The sequence below is a fragment of the Tetrao urogallus genome (assembly GCF_951394365.1).
Source record: "Tetrao urogallus genome assembly, chromosome: 1".
NCBI classification, from domain to species: domain Eukaryota; kingdom Metazoa; phylum Chordata; class Aves; order Galliformes; family Phasianidae; genus Tetrao; species Tetrao urogallus.
This window is the reverse complement of record NC_136813.1, coordinates 111820183-111829390: the sequence shown is the minus strand read 5'-3', so window position 1 is coordinate 111829390 and position 9208 is coordinate 111820183.

The following is a 9208-nucleotide window of genomic DNA, read 5'->3' as shown; positions in this document are numbered from 1 at the left end:
GCCTGGTTAAATGGTACAACTCAGTCAGAAGTAGACATAGAACCAGAGTCTCACATCTGATCCATTCTGCCTTACTGTTTTCAGATACTTCCAACAAACTTTAAAGAAAGATTATCTAAGCTGACAATAACTTTAGAAATAAAAGCTGAAGAGAAACATTTTTCTTTGTTACCCACTCAGTTTTTAACTATTTGTTACATTCTCTGAATGTGAAGAGATGGACCTAGACTGAATTCACAATTCTGAAGAATCCAGAGGTCAAACTGACTTTCCGAATCTCTGACCATGATCCATCTCTTAGACCAAGAGAATGTAGCAGTCTGGAATGGCTGAAGTCTGGCTCTTATGTTGGTAATACTGTATAATTCAAACTTAGATGCCAAAGTATGCTGGTTGATGGTAAGAGAGGTCAGAAGAAACTCGTTTCTTTGGAAAACTTTATAAAACAGCTTGGAACCTGTTCATCTTCATTTTTCTCTTCCTTTGAAGAGTTCTGAGTTATTTATTAAGCAGAGTCATGATGCTACAAATGATGTACCTGAGAGCACATTTCTCTACTACTGAGGTTTGTCCCATTTGGCAAGAGGACAGACAATTCAATGTCTCAATGAATAGCACAAAAGTTACTGGAGAGAATTTCTTCTTTGGCCTCCTACTGAAAGTGTAGAATTTTTATGAGGGCAGTATAATCTTTAGAAACTCGTCCTTTAAGCAAACCACCTGTGGACTGCAATATAAATAGTATTTTCAAGATAAAGAATTTTTATTGGAAGATCTCATTATTGATTTGCAACATTTCCTATTAGCCTTACAGTAATGAATGAGTTTCATATTTTCCTTCACTCTACCAAGGAGAAAACAGAGGATAGAAAACATAATGGTGTGTCAGAACTATGGAAAGTAACAGTTTTATTAAAATATATGCCTTCTTTAAGAGACAGATGGAGAATTCACGTCTAGCAAGAGTTAAGCTTTCCAGTCAGACTCCAGTGGTGGTCTTTGCCATTTAATGCTCTTTCAAAACCAAATGCTGCTGTTGCTTTTTCTTTCACTCCCTCTTGCTGCTCGGGCTGTGAAGCAAATTGTATGTACTGAACTGGTTTCTCAAGGCAATAAGTGAAAAAAAAATGGCATTTTAAAATAATAGTTGCCAGGTCCTGCATCTCAGAACTGTCATATTGCATGTTAAAAGCTCTCTCCTTCCCAGAAGTGAGGTGTAAAAAGTAATATGAATATTTGTGTGTGAGTGCATGTGTCTGGGTCTGGGACACAGACAGATTCCCTACCTGGAAATGGCTTGCTATTATTAGATATTCAGTTACCAGGGGTTATGTAAGACAATTGAAGCTCTGTTTTTTAACAGAGACATGATTCATGCTACTTGTAGTAACACTAACCACCTCCAAACCAGACAGAAAGCAGACACAGACAAAAGGCTGAAGAAATCAATGCAGGCTGAACACAGCCATTCTCCTGATATCTTCTCCTTCTTCAGCAGCCCTCAGGTTATCAGCAGCAGAGTTTAGTGCTAATTCTGAAGTCACCTGGAATTATCAAGCTGATGCACCCCTATCCGTGGCCTTTGCAAGGAGCAGCTGAGGCTGTAGGAGCTGGGACAGGGGACAGTACTGGATATGCTTTGCCGTATTCCCAGCAGTGTCTGTGGTGTTCTGCAGGATGCTGAGGGAGCTGTGAGAAGAACTAACACTCCTACCCTATTTTCTCAGTTACTCCAGTTGGGAAGGCTGGAACCAAAACAACTTTTGGCTTCTCTGCCATTAACACTTCTACAGTCATTTTTATAGTAATGTGGAGGGAGAGTTGAGACCTGGAGTAGCTTTGAACTTCTGCCAGTATTCTTCATTAGAGCAAACTGTGAAATCTTATCAAACTAGAATAAATCTGAGCTCCCCTGCAGCTAACGTTCCTGATCCATTTCCTATGGTACTTCTTGGTGGTCATGGAGGAGATTAGAATATCTGCAAGCTCCTTTTTGATTTTGTTCAACGGAACGGTTTTCGTATGACAGTTTCTGTTGGGAGATAGCAGGAGTAAAGTAGCTGCCAGGTTGTCTACAGTTAAAGATCTAGTCTTTTTCTTACAGAGAAAAAAAAATGGGGTTTGGTTCAGGGCACCAAAGCGAACACTGATGGGGTGTTTATCTACAGCATATATCTTTCCAGAAATAAAATGTGGGGAAGTTGCTGCAAGGTCCCCTCCAGCCACTGCCATTCCCTACTCTGTATCGTCTTGGAATACTGGATCTTCTGTATTATTTCATTTCAGCAGCATCTAAGCCATCCTGTATAGGACTTCTGCTGTCAAGGAGGAAGATGCTAAAGATTTGGAAATGGTCTTCTTAGCTCACTGGAGGCAGCTCTCCTACGTTAGCAGATCTTATCGAGCAAAAGAGCCAACTGCTTTCAGTTTCATTCAAAAAAGTTTTGAAATAACCAGAGAAATAGCCTTGAAGAGGATCAGAGGAGAACTGAATTCAAATACATTCCAAGAGTTCATTGTTTGCTAGTACAGCAATAAGAAAAACAAATATTACTGATACATTATTTTCCTTAATGTGTTATGCTATATGTACTGTTGAGAGCAGAAACCACTTCAGCAGCTATTAATGTTAGTAATCGTTCTCCATCAGCCGCACTGCATAAAGTTTTAGGAGAAAAGCGTGCTTTAAAAATGGCATTTAGTCATGTCTCCGACCTTTCCTGGCACTGCGTATTTAAAACCCAGATCAGGTGGCACTGACATCTCTACACTTCAGATAAACTGAAGAAAAATCCTTTTTTGATGCAGCTGATACATAACTTAAAAAAGCAAATAATTATCACAAATATATATCACACCTCAGGACACATTGCTGTCAGTGACTTGACATTTCAAATGATGAGTTTCACAAACGCGCATAACCATCAGATTTGATTGAACAATGTTTTAGAATAATTCACATGTTCATCTAGAACTTTTTTTCATTGTGTTTTGGCACTGAAGCATGAAACAGGAAATCTACAGTGGGTTTCTCTTTGCTTTTGAGGAAGCGAACGCTTTGATCAGTTCTACGTACTCCAAGGCTGCAGTCAGTTATTCCTCAATGGATAATGAAACCAAAGCCCTGAGTGACTCTGTTTCTCTGTGGATCCCGTGTGATATTTTATATATAGTTTTCGACATAAATCAAACAAGCTTTCATTTGTACAGTTTGAGGCCAGAGGCAGCAAGCGCACAGGAAGAATGGTATGCATATTTGGAAAAACATGTTCATGGTTCTTTTTACCTAGTCTTTTCACTTTGTTGGTTACTAGCTCTTTAATGATTGACTTGCAAGGAAAATCTTCAGAGACTGGAGACAGTCAGCCAAAACATCAACAAAAAACTTGAAATCATTTGAGTATTTTTTTCCTGACTGCCAGTAACATCATTGTTTAGCTCTGCATTTGGGCAGTGATGAATCTTAAAACTTAAGATTCCTTGTCTCGGGCATGATCTTTAATCACAGAATCACAGAACTGCGGGGGTTGGAAGGGACCTCAAGAGGTCATTGAGTCCAACCCTCCTGCTAAAGCAGGTTCCCTACAATAGGTCGCACAGGTCAGCATCCAGGCAAGTCTTGAATATCTCCATAGAAGAAGACTCCACAGCCTCTTTGGGCAACCTGTCCCAGTGCTCCGTCACCCTTACTGTAAAGAAGTTCTTCTGCATGTCTGTATGGAACTTACTGTGTTCAAGTTTTAGGCCATTAGTCCTTGTCCTGTTTCTACACACCACCAAGAAGAGCCTGGCCTCATCAATTTGCCTCCCACCTCCCTTTAGATATTTATAAATATTAATCAGATCCCTCTTAAGTCTTCTTTTCCCCAGGCTGAACAGACCGAGTTTACTCAGCCTTTCCTCACACGGGAGATACTCCAGACCCCTCATCATCTGTGTGGCCCTGTGCTGGACTTCTTCCAGGAGACCCCCTGTTTTTTTGAACTGAGAACCCCAGAACTGGACACAGTATTCTAAATGTGGCCTCACCAAGTCAGAGTACAGGGAGAAGATCACCTCCCTCAACCTTTTGGCCACGTTCTTTTTACCATTGGCCTTCTTGGCCACAAGGACACACTGCTGGCTCATGGCCATCCTGTTGTCCACCAGGACCCCCAGGTCCTTCTCTGCAGAGCTCCTCTCCAGCAGTTAACCTGTACTGATTCATGCGGTTATTCCTCCCCAGATGCAAGACTCTACGCTTGCTCTTGTTAAACCTCATCAGATTCCTCCCTGTCCAATATAAATATAATGTAAATCTTCCTCTAGCAAAGGCATCAGTATGATAAGTAGCAAGTTTCTTCTTCTCCTTCTAAAACAAGTATCATAATAATAATAAGTGAAAGAGGAGAATTTCTCTTATATGATTCTTACTGGGGGGAGAGGGGTAAGTCATCCCATCTTTTTGCTTATCCCTTCAATAATCCCTCATTGCACTGTACAGCTTCCTGAAGGGAGGTTGTGGTGCAAAAGGGTCTGGCCTCTTCTCCCAGGCAAATAGTAGAACGCGAGGAAACGGACAGAAGTTATACCAGAGGAGGTTTAGGTTGGACATTAGGAGAAACTTTTTCTCTCAAAGGGTGGTCAGGCACTGGAATGGCTGCCCAGGGAGGTGGTGGAGTCTCCGTCCCTGGTAGTGTTCAAGAGGCACCTGGATGAGGAGCTACGAGAGATGGTTTAGTGCTTGTGGTACCAATAGGAATGGGAGGGTGGTTGGACTAGATGATCTTGCAGGTCATTTCCAACCTTGTGATTCTGTGATTCTGTGTGATTCTGTAATGACTTGATTCTTGCTGTTTGAGAAAAATAGATCTATGAGTAAAAATTTCATTTACTACTTTATGTTGTTCTTGGTTGTTTTTTGGGTGGGTTTTTTTTTTTTTTTTTTCTTGTGACAAATGAATAAAATCCACTTAAATTTATATCCGGCATTATGCTATTGGCCTTCATGGAATTATATCATGAATTAATCTAAATAGTATCTCATGGTTTCTGCAGACAACAAGCGTTGAAGGAGCAGAATCTGATTGCTATGATTTTTATCAGTTACCATTTTGTTTCACCTTCCAAAATTACAGCAATGCAGTTCAGATTTGTGATTGATGAGAAATACAGATGTGGTGGCCAGGCATTGGATAAATCAAATGCTACAGGACTTAGACCATGATGGAAGTGGTTTCCACTTGTTAGAACCAGTGCCAGTAGTGTAAAGTGTAACACAGTTGTGCTCACAAAATCTCACAATTGTGAGATTTATTGTCCTCTTCAGTATCTTTATTGATGATCCAGATGAGGGCATTGAGTGACCCTCCGTAAGTTTACAAATGACACCAAGTTGGCAGGAAGTGTCAATCAGCCTGAGGGCAGAAAGGCTGTACAGACGTATCTGGACAGGTTGGATCACTGGGGTGAAGCCAATGGAATGAGGTTCAACAAGACCAAGTACTGGGTCCTGCACTTTGGCCACAGCAGCCCCAGGCAACGTTACAGGCTTGGGGCAGAGTGGCTGGAAGACTGTGTAAGGGAAACAAATTTGATGCTCAACTGAACATGAGCCAGCAGTGTGCCCAGGTGGCCAAGAAGGCCAATGGCATCCTGGCCTGCATCCAAAACATTATTGCCAGCAGCAGTAGGGAGGTTAATTGTCCCTCTGTACTCAGCACTGATGAGTCCACACCTTGAGTACTGCCTTCAGTTTTGGGCCCCCACTGCAAGAAAGACATTGAGGCCCTGGAGTGCATCCAGAGAAGGGCAGTGAAGCTCGTGAGGGGTCTGGAGCACAAGTCTAATGAAGAGTTGCTGAGGGAGCTGGGATTGTTCAGTCTGGAGAAGGGGAGGCTTAGGGGAGGCCTTACTGCTATCTATAACTACCTGAAGGGAGGCTGTAGTGAGCTGGGGGTCAGCCTCTTCTGTTGTGTTACTAGTGACAGGACTAGAGGGAATGGCCTCAAATTGTGCCAGGGGGGATTCAGGTTGGATGTTAGAAAATACAGCTTTTCTTAAAGAGTTGTCAGTTGCTGGAATGGGCTGCTCAGGGATGTGGTGGATTCACAACTCTGGAGGTGTTCAAGGAACATTTAGACATTTTGTTGAGGGACGTAGTTTAGTGAGAACTATCAGTGATAGGTGAACAGTTAGACTGGATGAGTAGGTCTTTTCCAACCTGGTGATTCTATGATTTTATGATTCTGTGATAATGCAGTCCCTGCAGGTGAAAGTACATTATACATTTGCAATTCTGGTTGCTGAAATCTTTTTTTGTGGACATTCAGTACTTCCTTCAGTTCATCAACATCTATGGTAATAAGAGTTTCAGAGTTTATGCTAAAGTATTTGTAAGGACAGCAGTCAATCAAACCACAGCAGTGTGTAAGGGAGGAGGAAAAAACTCAGCTCATTCTCTTCATATGCTTTCATTGTTTTTGTTCTTCCTGAAAAATAATGTCCTTTCAGATTTCGTTTGACATCTCCATGATGTTGAACAGATTCGGAGAAATCACCAATATTTTGACAGGGTTCCTTGGCAATGAAATGCTCATGAAGCTCATCTGTCATGAGCTAATCTGGCTCATCTAGCCAAAGCAGTAGCTTAGGCAGATACATTACTGTAACAATTTAATTTCTACACATTTTCTTCATCTCGGTGACTGCAGTGATGGCAACTCGTATTTCAGTGGCAGAAACATTGGCAATAACTGCAGCACAACAATACCTTTGTTTTTCTTGTGAGAACCTTGCTCAAGTGGAGCAATACAATATCATGTTGTCCAAAGCACCTTTTTCTTGGTGACAAGGCAATATTCTGTATGTGCTGGCAATCTTCAGTGTTCATGGCTTTAAAACCTCTTACCTTCAGCCCCTCCCATCAACCTTTTGAGTTTCATACTGTAGAGCTCATGGATTGTAACTTACAGCATCAACATGGAGCTTCTTATAGAATCACAGAATCCTTAGAGTTGGAGGGGACCTTTAAAGGTCATCTAGTCCAAGTCCCCTGCAATGAGCAGAGACATGCACAGCTACATCAGGTTGCCCAGGGCCTGATCCAACCTCGCCTTGAAAGTCTCCAGGGCAGGACATCCACCATACCTGTGGGCAACTGTTCCAGTGCCTCACCACCCTCACTGTAAAAGACCTTTTCCCTGTATCTAACCTAAACCAACCCTCTTTAAGCTTGAAACCATTTCCCCTTGTTCTGTCACACAGACCCTGCTAAAGAGTCTGTCCCCTTCTTTCCTGTGGCCCCCATTTAGATACTGAGAGGCCATTATCGGGTCACCTTGGCGCCAGGCTGAACAGCCCCAGCTCTCTCAGTCTGTCCTCATATGGGAGGTGTTCCATCCCTTGGATCATTTTTGTGGCCCTCCTCTGGATGCACTCCAACAGGTCTTTGTCTATCCTGTACTGAGGACTCCACATCTGGACACAGTTCTCCAGGTGTGTTGACTGCACCCCCACAGCTTGGTGTCAGCAGCAAACTTTCTCAGGATGCACTCAACCCCACTGTCGATGTCACTGATGAAGATACTGAAGAGTATTGGTGCCAGCACTGACCCCTGCAGAACACCACTTATCCCTGATCTCCATCCAGACATTGAGCCACTGACCATCATTCTCTGGACTTGATACTGCAGCTAGTTTTTTGTCCATTGAACAGTCCAACCATTAAATCTGTATCTTTCCAATTTGAAGAGAAAGATGTCAAAGGCTGTGTCAAAGGCCTTACTGAAGTCCAGATAGATGACATCAGTGGCTCTTTCCTTGTCTGTTGATGCAGTGACACCATCATAAAAGGCCACTAAGTTGGTCAAGCAGGATTTGCCCTTGGTGAAGCCATGCTAGTTCTCCTGTATCACCTTCCTGTATTCCATGTGTCTTAGCATAACTTATAGGAGGATCTGCTCCTTGTTCTCTCCTGGCACAGGTGAGACTAATAATAGGTCAGTCCCGGGGTCATCCTCTTTACCCTTGTTAAAAATGGGTGTGATGTTGCCTTTTTTCTAGTCACCAGGCACTTCACCTAATTGCTACGACATTTCAGGTATCATTGAGAGTTGCTCAAACTGCTTCTATTAATAGTAGGTATCTAGAAAACGAGTGCTTAAAACTCAACACTAGCAGCGTACAAGGACCACCCAGAAATCAGTCTGTTTCCTGGAACATTTATGTAGGTGCAGTGCCACTGAGCACAGAAGGTTTACTCTGAATTTAAAACTAGTACCAGTACATTCGTTTTTTACATATTTGCCTCAGTCATGCCCTGTTTTAGTGAATAGTTTTGGAAAGTAGGCAGTTTCTTTGAGCATTAAGATACATTTGTGATGGCTCTGTTGGTAGGAATATAGAGAATGCTGTGTTTTTATACACAACAATATTTTGTCAGAATAATTTAAAAATAATAACCATGTAGGTAACTGTGCAGACATCCACGTATATATAGTTGCCCTGTATACATATACCAAACTATGTGTACAGCATCATTCTCTTTAACACTAGTGAGAAGACAGCTCATGGTCTGACACACTGTCATGGTTCAGTCTGACACTGCAGCTTTTTTTGTTCATGTGGATGTCTGCCATAGTGTTACTTTGGCCTTGCAGTGATCTGCTTCCACTCTCATTGTGTCTCCCACCTACTGACAAAACATTGCCTTTTCCAGGTGCCAGTTTTCTTCACCGTTTCAAATCAGGCATGCAAAGTCCCAGTAGATACCTAACAGTACTTTTCTACTTAGCAACAAGGAAGAGTTCAGAAGGCCTCCTCTTCCTCTCTTGGTTCTTTGTGGTGAGGCAGAAGAAGCATCCATTGACTCTGCTCTCTGGTTTCTGAGGTTTGGCTCCGCATAGGTACCATCTAATTCCCTTCTCTGCAAGAGTTAGGTTTATACATCTGACACAGCAAGCACAATGAGATCTTCACTAGTGAGAAAATATGCAGCACTGCAAATATATTTGTTAAATGGGAGAGAGCATTTCCCAGAGTTCACAGTTGAGGCTTTGTATGACAGCCTAGGGCAGGAGGGGCCATTCAGCACAGGGAGCAGAGGGGAAGGTTCATGGAAGAGTTGTCTGTCCTTTTGGACCTTAGCTCTTAAGAGTAGCTAGCTGTTGCATTAACAATACCACTTGCAAAATAGCAAGAAATCTCAGCAAGAATCAGCAGATGAAAG